At 29.8% G+C, this 14,441-nt stretch overlaps 1 long non-coding RNA gene across 1 annotated transcript; it reads left to right on the top strand.

The window, feature by feature from the left end:
* The first annotated feature begins 11,365 nt into the window (after window positions 1–11,365).
* On the top strand, window positions 11,366–13,830 carry LOC139906026 (uncharacterized). Its single transcript, XR_011781220.1, has 2 exons — window positions 11,366–13,229; window positions 13,620–13,830. It is a non-coding gene; the product is annotated as an uncharacterized lncRNA (long non-coding RNA).
* Window positions 13,831–14,441: the final 611 nt, after the last annotated feature.

Here is a 14,441-nt window from a genome sequence, read left to right on the forward strand (position 1 = left end):
CCCATTATTCTACTTTTTTTTCCTACCTATTGATATAAAACAATAAAAATATAGCAATTTCATATGGATTTTTATACCTATCAGTTTGATTTGATTCAAACTTCAAAGTTTTTCTTTGTCATTAAGTAGTATTCTATTTCCTGTACTTGGCCTTTTTTATAGCCATTTTATGAAGTTTCAAGAAATTTGTTCATAGTATTTACGAAAAACATTAACTAAAAGCCTCCAATCGGCTTCAATTATGATGCAGTTTGTGATGTTACTGAAAAGGCTCTATAAAGAACATTATTAGATCAATATATGGGTACATTATGCATTTTACACATTAAAATACTTTATAAAATTCGAATTTGAGATGCACTTTAGATAAGAGGAAAATTCAAATAGAAGTAACGTATTGCTCAAACCTAATTATTACACTTACGAGGATTTAATTGTATGTATATTGGCAGGTTTTTTTTTTTTAAATATTTAATGAAGGATTTTACAAATATCTTCACTATCACTTTTTAATAGAGGTGATTTTTTCCCCCAATTTAATTGCCGAATGGTCACTCCTTAAATTGTTTTGATACATACATAGGCATGTGATATGACATGATGTTCTATTTTTGTTCAAATTGCTAATATAAAAAGCAGCTAGATAGTTAAATATCCTTCTCCCTTTACACATATGACCCGTCAACATAAAAACAAGCTAAAATGATTTTCTCAAAATTGAACATTTGTATTCTTGGACGAATTATCGCCAATTTCTATCAACAAATTATTCTTATTGACCCTTTAGGTGCGTCAAAAATTGCACTTAAAGTAGCTGAAATATATGTCCACCATAAAACATTGATAAATTGACAGATTTTTTTTTTAAAGGTCATATTGGCTCCAATATAATTCTCTTAAATCAAATAAAGGTATTAAACTATAGCTCAAATTATTGTGTATCTTAAATCATCCCACAAATTTGATAAAAAGCCTATAAAAAACTCAAATATATAAATGAAATATTGGGTGTATGTACAGGGTCTTGGGCTACAATTGTAATAAACATTGATCTCATCCAGAGCAAATGCATTGTGACGAATTTTGGGATTTTATTTAATAGCATAGATAGTAATAGTATATTAATTAGCCTCAATCACTGCCTCAATTCTCCAACAGAACGCTCGGCTGGCTTTGATGATCTCCACAGTGGGGAGCATTGCAGCCAAGTGCTTTATGGCGGCTTTAAGGAACTTCACGCTATTCTGTGAGGTTGTACAAGGGTACCTCTCCAACTTTTCAGTGAAATAAAAGTCCAAAGGGTTCAGGCCATAGGAGTTGATCCCAAAAGGCTACCACACTGTCCTTCAGCCAACCTTGTACCATCTTGGTCTTGTGAGCAGGTCCTGAATTTTGTTGGAACGGGTAGGGCCTTTCATTTCCCTATTCATCCATAAAGGGCTTCACCACCAACCTCAGTACCTCCAGGTAGACCTTAGTATTCACTCTCTCCCCCTGGTTGAAGAAATGGATCTGGGTGTCGCCCTTGCTGCTGTTGATGCCCAGAACAATGATTAAGGCCGGATTTTGTGTTCTTAAGGTAGCTGGGACGTAGCCTTCTTCTTAGTCAGTCAACAGTCATTTTTTTACCTACTGGATCGATCCACATTAAAAAATTATGGTCTGAAAAGAATTCAGATTTGGGGCTCACATTGATTTCAAGATTTTAAAGATCTTCCTGCATCACTCCAACCTTATCTTGGCTTCATGGCTGATGTCGTCAAGAGGTGGGCCTTGACCTTCTTGTATGAGTACAAACTCATGATTTTGACAATTCTGCTGATGGTGGAGCGACGCATGGCGTGCAGAACAGACTTGGGCGTCACTGGATTTTTTCAGCCCTATCTTGGAGGTAGGAGGGAAGCTCTTCACTTGAGGCAATGCCTGGACTTTCCTAACGACGTTGCTGGAGATCTCCAGCTTTTATAGACAACGCATAATCTGTTTCTGGGGTAGAAGTTAGCTTGGCGATGGATTTTGCTTCGTGGCATGCAAGGAATAATTGGGCGATTTTATTTCTTCTAAGCTGCTCCAATTCGACAACTGACACAAAACGAAAATAAATGGTAATTTGTTTTATTTGTCATCTAACCTCTTGTATGAGCAGGAATAATTTGGCTGTGATATACTGGTACGGTATTCGGATGAGGTTAAATTTTGTTCCAATTTTAGTACACGACCCTGTATGTATATATATATAGTATTTATCAAAAAAAAAAATCCCTAAAAATATAAGATTTAATTTTTTTTTTCCAAAAAGTTTTATATTTGAAATTTAATTTTTCAAATTTTTTCCAAACAATTAAATCAAGAAAATAACTTGGGATTTCTGAAATTTTTTGCAAAAAATTTAATTTTGTTAATAGCTTTAGATCTTTGAAATTTTTTGTTAATAGCTATGAATTTTTGGTTTATTTTTTCAAAAAATTTATTTTTTTGTGAATAGCTATAGTTTTTTGAATTTTTTTCATTTTTTTTTTTTTCAAAACAAACCACAAACGAAAAACTTCGGACTGGGGTAGAAACGTGTTTTAACCCGCTATTTGAATACCTGCAATAATTTGTAGCTATATTGTTTTAATAGCAAAGAAATTTTAGAAGCACAAAATAATGCACTAATACAACTATATACATAATTTAGTGAAGACCTTTGGCGCCACAACAAGGGTAAGAGCCCCACTTTATGAAAGACAATAATGAGGCTAAATAGCGAGAATATGTTGCATCAATATAGGAGGACATTTGTATGAAACTTACCGCCCCTCACCATCCTCGCAATTTTTAAATAGTTCCAGTGATCCTGGTGATCAATGAGAGCAAGGGAAGCAAACAACGAATAATTATATGCTACTTAAACTTAAGTATTTTCAAAACAGATAAACACGTCATAGAAAGTTATAAACTACTTTGTTTAATCAATCATCACTCTTTTACATAAATAATCATACTAAAGAGTAAAAATTTCAAGTTATCGGTCAATAGTGATAGATGTATCCCAAAAACCAGAGTAAAAATAGGGTATCAACCAATAAATTACCATATTTGTTCCTCTTAAAATGTTATAAAATACCATAAAAATGATTTAAAACATTGATTTTTTCCATAAAAGTAAATAATTTTTTTCCAAAAATGGTAATTGAATAAAATAGGTATATTATTTATTTCCTAAAAATTTTAAATATTAAAAAAAAGTTATAGATTTATTTTCTAGAAGATATACAAGATCCAAAATTCCCCATCAAATAATTTTTTTTGGTTTTTTTCATCTGTAGCGTCAAGGATGCTACAATTTATACATGGCCTCCCAGTTAATCAGTATTAAATATTAACCGTGATGAGTTTGACATAAAATTTTTGGTCCAGTAAAAAAACAAAACGGTCTTTTCGGTCATTATAACTGTTCATCCTAAGGACATGGGCTTATCTTTATCTATATGATCTTAGATAGAGGTTTAATTATACAATCACTTAATCTAAGAAAATTCAATAAACAACAATAACGCCTGAGTCAGAAATTATCTGCATAACTCAGCGAATTGACAATCAACTTTCAAAGGGATCCTTTTATTGGCAGCATACCTTAAATACTATAACAGCATATTATGTTTGTTAATGAAAGTTAATTATCGTAACAATTCACTTCACTTTTTTAAATTTCAGTAAGTTCTCTCAAAATCTTTATTACGAATAAATTACATTCAATCATTGTTATTCAATAAAATAAATTCCAAAGTTGGGTAATTAATACGATTTGCAAAATGCTAAAGAGAAAAGTATCGTCATGGCGTTTTACTAGAATAGCTGCAACCATCCCTAAAATGGAAAATAAGAAACACAAGTCCGACTTCATATCTTGCAAGGCATAAGTAGGAACTAATCCGATGGTAATCCTTAATTATATTGTTTGGGTATGAGCAGGATCCAAGATGAGCATTCTCAGTATTGCCATTTGGGTCCTATACCAAGGGGTTTAACAGAAGTAGTTGAAAAACGACTTATTTTATGATTGAAACTTCAGAAAAAAAAACTCTTCTCCAAATTCCTACTCCCCAATTGTTCATTCATAAAATACTGTAAATATATAGTAATAAAATAATTAATATTTGAGTCCAACAAGGACTTAGACTTATAACTCCTGAGCAAATCCTCATAAATACTCTCCCTTCTTTCATTAGCACATGCATTAGTGATTAATTTAATTTTTCGGTTATTTTTAGTTGTTATTTTTTATTTTAAGCAGAACAGCTGCTCATATTTTCTATAATTTTTTTAACTAAACTAAAAAAAGTGTTCCCTTTAACAATGATATTGTTAGGTTAAAGTATTTTTTTTTTTTCTGAAAGCACAGATTGAGTGGATATGTTTCTACAAAAGTAGATTTTTAAATGATTTTTTGATGCATTGGAATTGAAGTAATCTTAAAAGATTTTTATACAAAACATAATTTTTCTAAAAAATAAAGATATCCATTTACAATGATATATTTAAATAGGATGCTCAGATTTCCAGCCTTACATTCATTGATTATCATATCTAAATCATGTATATTTATATATATGTGAAATCATCATAACTTTGAATTGTATGTGTTCAAGTTGAATGAGAACAACTATGCCCAAAAATCAATCAAATAATATTCTTTAAATATTTTTATATCTAACATTTTTTTTTTAAACTACATCATTTTAATTATTTTACAATGTTTATAATCATTTGAACTTTCCCATATCATCCATTTTGATTGTTTTTTTTTACTAAAAAAAAATACTTTTAGAATAGTTCAAATGTGTTTTTCCCATAATTTGTAATTACAAACTCAAACAAAAAATTAAACTTTTCTAAAAAAAAAATTACAATAACATTTATTTAGTCTTCTTTTGCTTTTGTTCAAATTTTGAATTTTTCAGTCTGAATAGACAAATATCTAAGTATTTCCATGTACAATGCAAAAAAAAAAAAGGGAAAACCTGATTATTTTAAACACTTGTGCACTGTAATTGTATAACTGTAGATTAAGTATTTAAATAAATTCAATCTCAATCTTGCTTAATATTACTAATATATTTTTCTTATATTATCAAAGAAATCAAAATACAAATAAACATTAATAACATAGCATTTATCCTTGGAATCGACCGGGAAATTTAAATTTTTATTTCTGTGATTATATTAAGTATTAAAATAGTGAATTAGATATAGGAAATGGTAAATATAATTAAAATACCAAGCCAAACAAAATAGTAATATTGCCGAAGAAAGATTCTCTAAAGCAATAGCTTGTGAAGAGCAACTCTTATCAGTGCGCCATCTAGCACAGCAATAAATTAGCTTATCCTTTTTTTAATTCAACCCTTTTATCTTTTTCTTGCAAAATCAATCCCTTTTCTTCATCTTTTTTATAACTCCAATCCGTTTCTTCTTCCTCACAACTTTGCGACCTAACCACATATTTAAAAAAATATTTATATTAAAAAATCATCATTCAGAAGAAGGAAAAAGTTATATTATTAGACTTTTCGAGAACTTAAGGGTCATAGGTAGAGTTTTATAAACTATCACCTACCAGTATGTAATCAAAATGAATTTTGTAACTTTGATAAGTTAAATGATATTTTAAAGGAGGTGCCTAGTTGCCATGACGTTTTATTAGATTAGCTGCAAGCAGGTATGAGAGGAAATAAATAAACACTGCCCAACTCCATTAAGGACATAAGTGGGTATTAATCTGATGCCGAATCTCAATTCTACTCAATGTCCGGAAGGACTTACACCTATAAATCCTCAAAAAAATCTTCAATGTTACAATCCATTATTCATAAGCCCACACACTTGTGATTACTTTGTTCTTAGATATTATCTCTTCAAGAATTAAAGAATAGCTCAAAAGTAGCTTAATGGAAAACGCACTCGGGAGAAATTATTCTCTTGAACTCAATGTGCGTAGATTTATGTCTTGGTTGTTCCTAGAGAAGGAATACACTTAGTGTACTTCAAAGACAATTCCTAAGTCAGATGAAGTAAATGCAATACACTAATGTTTAATCAGTGCAACTCTATCTGACCAATTTAAGGAAACAAAAAATAATAATAACAGCTTTGGAAAATGAAAAAGATTCTGCAGATTCCCAACTAGAAAAAAAACCGCACGCGTTAAGCTCATAATTTATACAGCTCAAGTAATACGGATTTACAAAAATGTTTAATATTATCATTTAGAGTAAACAATTGGCCCTTGATCGGTATTTTATTTTAATACGAAGAAAAATAATAAGTTATACTGTTTTTGATCAAATATAAAAACGAATGGATAACCGTGGACAAGACTATAGCTAGTTAAATATATAATGGATATCCTTGAATTTTATTATCTGCTGGTGATGAAAATATGTGTGTCGATAATAGAATGATATTTTTCTGTTTAACATTAATTCTTTCATTAAAATATATTTAATACATTTACAAAATTGTCCTTGCATTGAGCCATAAAGGTTAACTGTATATTGTTACAAAGCATGATATTTATGTATATAACATAAGTACTTATCTTAACCATAGTACTGAAAATTATATATATATTTTAAAACTACAAAATATTTAATATAATAGAAGAAAGGGGTATTAGGCCAGGGGCGTCCGAGGGAGTATATTTTGGGAAGGCCTTGGTTTTTGGATTTTTTTTTCACAAAAAATTCCAAAAATCCATAGCTAATCACAAAAGTTTCAAAAATTTTTTTTTTTTTTTAAATTTAAAAATTCATAGCTATTCACAGAAATAGAAAATTTTTTGAAAAAAAAATTCGAAAATTCATAGCTATTCACAGAAATGTTAATTTTTAGGAAACAAAAATCGAAAAATTAAATTTTAGGTAAAAAGTTTCAAAAACGAAACTACACATATTAAATTTTTTCCAAAAAAATTACAAAAATCCAAAGTTATTCATAAAAAATTTAATTTTTCGGAAAAAAAATTTAATTTTTCCCTTTTTTCGAATAAATTTTTTAATCTTGAACAAAAAAATTATGATAAAAAAACAAAAATTCCTTCATTTGTGGTGGCTAAAGCCCCTCCAGCTCACCCTGTATGGACGCTCTGTAGGCTATATTTTTTTTCAAAATGATTAAATAGTATGACCAACTTTTTTCTTACCCAAACTCGTCCTCTTTTAACATCATTTAAGGCTACATTAAAGGTTTAGTTCTATAAAGGACAAATAGTGAATTATAAAAATAGGGAGATTTTTTTTTCTTTAGAGCCTCCTGGGTTTGATAAAAAAAGGTTCTGTTCGTCAGAATTATACCTAAACCGGTTTTGTGTACGGTGATAATACCACCAGTTACGCATGCTTTGAAGACAACTCAACAAATTGCAAAGATACCGAATAATCAGTAATAATAAACAATCACCAGATAGCTACGTAACAGTCCTCTCAGTATGTAGCTGAACCAAATTTCTGATTAATAATTTTTTTGATTATTTTAAATCACAAATAAAAAGTTTATTATAATAATCTTTGTAAATTAAACCCTGTTCAACCCAATGTCAATAAACTAACCTACTCTTAACTTGCCTAAATTGAAAATCGCTTAATACATGTACCAACTACAAAACAACTTCAAAATGACTTTACCTCAAAATAAATTAGTTTAATATCCAATGCTTCAATAGAATGCTTATGGGCCATAAGTACTTCGAAATATTACCAAAGTAATACGTCAAATTAGTTATAACTTATACAATGTCAATATTTGGCTTTATTGAACAGATTAAATTCTCATAAGTTTTCATTGGAATTGCAGCAATAAGTGTTCATTTGAATTGGAGCAATCCAAGACGAATTAGCTGGTTAATGCAATCTTCCTTTATTATTATTGAACAGATTGAATTCTCATACGTGTTCATCCCAGAAGAAGAAAAAACTGTTGTTAGGCAGCAAAAAAATGGAGAAACTATGAAATTTTTCATATAGATTTTTAAAGCTCCAGAAACGGTTCGGGTACCATTTTTTCACCCTTCCAGACCGTGGCGGTCTTAAAAAAGTATTCTTTTAAGAACAAATTTTTTGGCAAATAAAGGAGTATTTATAAAAAAAAAATTAAAGACTTTATAGTTCCAAGAATTTGTCTCACTTTATGTTGGTATGTATCTATGCACACTTTTTTTAAAAAGAGATTAAATGGTTTACAGAAGAAAAAAAGAAGAGGGAATAAGACAAAGGATTTTTGATAATATTGTGAAAGATGATCGAACGACAGTTCAACTTGAATATTTTTTCTTATCTAAACCTTGGAATCTCCTTTGCGAAAAAGTATACAAAAATATACAAAACAACATTCAGCGAGAATAATTCTTTATTTTTTCTTTTATATGAAATAAAAGAGTTCATAATCAAATTTAAATTTCTTAATGTCCAGGCAAACCTACTCTAATATACATTCATTTCAAAATATTAACCTTCCTACTCCTTAAGCCAAGTGTCCTTTTTTTTTGAAAATCAAAATATGGTCACCCCAGCTTAACATATATTTTTGATAAATTGGTGTACGGATCTCCACATATATAGGTACAATAATAAGTAGAAGTACAAATATGTAAAATCCCTCAATGGAAAGAGACAACCTTCTTGAAAGAATATAAAATAGCAACAGTGCTATAGGGCACTTTTTCTTAAAATGATATCTTATATAAATAACAAAGTTAAATAACTTGTAAATCCCCATATGTGATACAGAAATGTGTCACATGTTTTTTTAAACTTTAGAGACAATTATGGTTTTCATCAGTACAGCCACTTGTTTGTTTGATAGCTATACAACCAAAAACTGAGTTTTCCATTTTTATATTGTTCATGCATAAATAACACAGGAAAAACTCCCTCTAGATCTTCTTTTTTAGGGATCACAATAGCCGCGTCAACATTTACTAGTGTCGGTGTAGTAAAATAAATCTATTATTTTTCCAAAAGATGGGTTAAGTTATGTGTATCTCACGTTACATAAGTGTGATTGTTTTACCCTATATGGCGTCAGAAAGATAAGATTTCATAATAGAAATAGATTTCGAGATAGTTTTGTTAATATTTGAGCAGCGTCAAAAATAGACACCAGCAAAGAGAAAATACACCGTATTTTACTGTTTTTCTCCAAACAAGACGAAAAAGTAAGCCAGGCGGCTGAAAATGGGAATATTGTTTATGGTCCTGATATTGTAACATCCCATTACACGCAATTTTGGTTTCTTTGATTCCGTTCCGATAATTTTAATTTCCAACTACGCTCTGGATGGCCAATTATCAAAAATGTGGATAAAATATTGGAAATTTTCGAATCTGACCGTCATGTAAGCACTATTTTGATTGGCAAGGAGATAAATTTTAATGGAAAAAAAAATAATCGTAGTTAGTTATGGATAGGTGTGGCTTTTTGTTGAGAAAAAACACAGTTTAGCCATCAAAACAGGAAAAACGGTAGGTGGGTGTACTGTACTCTTTCTTCTTTTTTTGTTCATTATTTAATAGGTCGTCGTAGTGTTAACATCACCTTCTGAAAGAATTATTCTAGCCTATAAGAATGTGTTCTGCAGTTTAACCAAGTGTAACAGCTTCTTGTTACGGGAGTAGAATTGAAGGATCGACATTCTACATCGTTGCAATTCCTGCCTATATCATTGCTAGATATGGAATGGGTTTTATGTTTATTTCCTTCATATCACAGCTGCTCGTAGCTAATCTACAAAATGTCATAATAGCTAAGCTACTCGTCTCCCAAACATTCCTCTAATAGTCAGGGCAACCACATTAATTATCGGGATTTTTTTTTAACATAATGAACGCCCTTAGAGGTAAAAAAAACCTGTTACTACTATCAATCGTTTTGTACAATTATTGACCACTTGTTGTACGTTTCTCCACTTGGTTTTTAGTTTTAACAAAAGCAAGTACAAATTCAATAATGTAACGTTCAGAACACTGAGGGGGAAGAAGAATGAACAGCTGACAACAAAATACAGTGTCAAAAATTCCTTTTAACTATTCTTCTAAATGCAGAGAAAGCTTATCAGAAATTGATAATTAATTAATTAATAATCTGGACTATTAAATCATATTTCTATTATATTTTAGGTTCACATTTATTTATTTTTTGTGAATCTGATAAATTGTCAAATATCCTTTTACATATTTATAAGCAAATAAAAATGTTTATCAAATGCATTTATGTAATTTGTGTAAAGAAACATAAGCACATTGACAAGGCCATTCGTGCATGACGCGTTCAAACGGAAATAACAATTATACGTAAGATACAAAATGTATGTAGTTACAAAGTGAACAAATTTCCAATCAAGAAACAAAATCCTTACAAAAACCAATATTAAATCTTAAGTTTATCTTTGACACCAAATAGATGGTAAAATGTATATTTATGATAACTTTTTTTTATATTAGCGGTATTTACCCTGAGAAATTGGCGTCTGCGAACGGACAGACCTTGCTCTAATAATGCACTTTATGCCAATTTTTAATGAAAAATAGATGAATAAATTTTAAAAAAACTTATTTTTGGTAAAATTTGTGTATATATAATAGAGTTTGTGTGTGTGTCATTTATGGTTGTCCACACAGTCGGACCGAGGAGACTGAAACTTTTGCATGGGTGTATTTTTTTCACCTGGTCTAGGTAAGAAGGGGTGAAAAGATTTTCGGTTGTTCGTATAAGGGGGCTTATTCTAAACCCATTACACTTATACACTTAAAATGTATTCTACAGCTCAATCAGACACTAGATAAGGGGTTGAGTTATAAATCAAAAAGTCACCAGCGTCCCAAAGTTGGGATGGGAAAAAAGAAATCAGCGAAGATTGCAGTTCCGTTTTTTTAGATGCAAAAATATGGATTTCCAATGAAATATTGGATTTGTAAATAAAGTAAGGTAAAACTTTGTCTGGAGATTTGTTGAGACATAATAATTGATGTTAAACAGAAATATCAGTCATTTTCTGAATATCCTTTTAATTTTGTCTTCTTTTTTTTCATCGAACGTCAATTTTTGAATTTTTAAGAAGAAATGCCACTAAACGATGCATTTTAGGCATAAAATTCAAGTTTTATCTACTCACTAATGTATTTTCAATTTCCAGAACATTTTATTACATAATTATTGCAATATGTGTAAAAGTGAAACAGTTATGTGGGTTATTTGTTCGACGACATTATTTTCCATAATCTTATTGATTTTGCAAATACTAAAAAAATCTTGGTAAGTGTTGGGATTTCAGTAGTTTACTAAACAGGTTAGAACGTCGCTCTCTCTAGCACTTGATACTGGGAGAGGAGAATCATTATTAATATGGGATTTACCATGACGTTGTACATTTAATGTATCGATTATTAGTTAATGATATAATATAATATAGTTGTGCAAATAAGATAATAATCAGTCGTCATCATTATTGGATCGTTCTAAACATAATATGGTGCAGTCGAAAGGATTTTGAAGATCAATTTGATGAAAGATTCAAGAATGCCTACGAAGTGTGAATTAGAAGAAGAAAATTGAGGTTTGATAAAGAAGGTCAAAGTGTTAAAAGGAAATCTAACATGAGTCGATGAAAGTAAGAAGGATGATCCGACGATGAGAATGATGGTGATCTTGATGGAAGAGCAAAAGCGATCTCGTGAAGAGTCCATTATAAGAGATGAACATCACTGTGAAATGGTGGAAAGAATGTTTAAAGCATTTAATTGCAAAAATTCTGACTAATTAGTAAAACCACCATTGGAAGAAGAAGGTGTCACAAAAATAAATCAAGAAATGAAAATTCTTATGAAATCTCCACCTCAGCCTCAAGAAAACATAGAATATAAAGAATTTGTAAATTGCAAGACTTTATGTGATATTTATGTGTTAGCTCTTGGATTTTGGGGATCAGAATGCAATAAAGAAAAAGGCAATTTTTAAGTCATTGTGTTGTCCGGAAATGCTGGATAAAATAGAGTCTGCCAGGTCAATTGAAATGGATGGAGAAAATTATTTAAAAGAAATCATGGATCTTATTGAAAATTATCTTAAGAAGCAAATTAATGTAGCATTGGAAGGGGTCAAGTTAGTGGGAAAGAAGCAGAGTGGAGATGAGTGCTTTGATTCATTTTACACGGCTTTATGTTGCCGAGCAACAAATGATGGATTAAGGAAGATGACATTTGAAAACTAGATATCAACACTAATTATAATTGGAATGAATAGTGAAGAAACGAACAAATACCTGTTGTCTAAGTCACCTGAGTTGTCACTTGTAAAGGTTATATACATTTGCCGGACCGAAGAAAAGAGTAAATTCAGGAGGAAGCTTTGAGAAGAAATCAAATTCCAAATTAAGTTTAAAAACTAATCATAAAAGGAGCAGATAAGAGAAACTCTAATATGTTCTGATTGTGGAAGAAATTATCATAGAAATGGAGAAAAATGGGAAGAAATGTAGTAAGTGTCAAAAAATGGGTCATTTTAAATTAATGTGAAAATCAAAGAGAGTATTTTTTAATTTAATGTATTAAAAGTGAGCGGTGTAAAGAAAAATGTAGATGATAGAATGGTAGTTCTGGAAGTAACGTACAGACAAAGAAAAATTAAAAGGATAAGAGCAATGCAGAATACGGGGGCTGAAATATCTGTTGCCAGTATTGATAATCTGAAGAGTATGGGATTATGGTCCAAAATGCTAGAGAACAATGTTGAAGGACAACTATTAAGTGTCAATGGGTCGAAGTTGAAAATTATGAAGAAAATACAACTAACGTTTGTGTTAAATAATACGCGAGTAGAAGAAACTGTTATTATATGTAAAAATGTTACTGAATTATATTTGTCAAGAAGAGTTAGCAGAGAGCTTTGGTTAATTCTGTGGGATTTTCCCAATCAGATTCGAATAGCAACATTAAAAAATGAAATGAACAGAGATATGGAGCAAATTAAATGTCACTGATGAGGAAATTCAATGATGTTTTTTAAATGGACAAAAGTTAGAACAAATGGATGGAGAACTAATGAAAATATTGTTAAAAGAGATTATAATTTTTTTTTTCGGATACCCAAAATGCGGACGATTTAAAGCCCTAATTATACTCTTTGGTGGTAGTACCAGGCCTTGCCCAGCCTATAGTTAATCGTTTGTAGTTACGACACTTACGATAGATATAGTAATTCCATAATTTGTTATTTGTTTAAATTTGAATTATATTTTCTTCCTTTTGACAAATTTGACTTGATTTTTGAATGACTTTGTTTAGAAAACTTTTAAAATTACATTATTATTATTTATTTTTTTGGAAAAGACAAATTGATAACAAAGAAAAAATTCAAATTATATGATAAAAAATCTTAATTTTGAGAATATACTTAAATTTTTGACAAAAAAGCTGGTTTATATACGAAGTTATGTTGTTTATTATTTTTATATATTTTAACATATGATATTTGTCATATAAAAAAATCTAACATGTAATTCAAGAAATATACTTTTAATATATAATTGAAATGATAAAAATAGGGTATTTTCCAAATTTAACACCTTTCCCTAATCTTATAAGACTTCAAATGTGCATTTCTAAATAATAATCTAATTTTCAGAGGATTTGACATAATTTACATCTAAGTATTTTCCTGTTTCATAATTTTATATAGAATATTATATTGTAGTGACTAGTAAGTGATTAAGAGGCCCCTTATTTTGCAAATGTGTATATCCGTTCAATAAGTGCCTATGGTTTTATGTCGAAATAAAATAATAATACATGCTTATAACTCCTAATTTTATTGGTAGTGTTCTTAAATATAAAATATCGTTAAAAAACATTCAATGTTAAACTTTAAAAAATTTAAATTTTACGTTGTGAACTATTGAATTAGTATACATTGGATGATTTTGCAATTAGCAAATTTAATGTTATATCAAAAAATATTCTCCTGAGTTTTAATCATCATAATTTATTAATTGCTAGCGTCATACCCGACAATGCTCAGAGTTATTAGGTGTTGATAAACAGACAATCTTTGTTTTATAATTCTAGAAGAGAACTAACCAACAAATACTCAGAGTTACTCTCCGTTTTCATGGGCACACTGAACCGTAGTTACTCAATACTTCGATGTTCTCTCCTTATGAATGAAAAATAATGGTAACAACTTGAGAAAATAAAAACATAGTTTAGATTTCGATCAATAACAAAACTCACACGCTGAGAAATGCTTAAGATTTACAACCCTAAATATATGTACTCCACTTTTGTTTTCTTTATGAATGTGAGACGTTGACCTTTAACTACAAACGCTCATTGCTAAACCTCTTATAATGTCACATTCATTATTTTATTAATGTACTTCGTTTTTCTTTTTTGTTTTAATATGAGGCG

The sequence above is a fragment of the Lepeophtheirus salmonis genome, chromosome 7 (genome assembly GCF_016086655.4).
Source record: "Lepeophtheirus salmonis chromosome 7, UVic_Lsal_1.4, whole genome shotgun sequence".
NCBI classification, from domain to species: domain Eukaryota; kingdom Metazoa; phylum Arthropoda; class Copepoda; order Siphonostomatoida; family Caligidae; genus Lepeophtheirus; species Lepeophtheirus salmonis.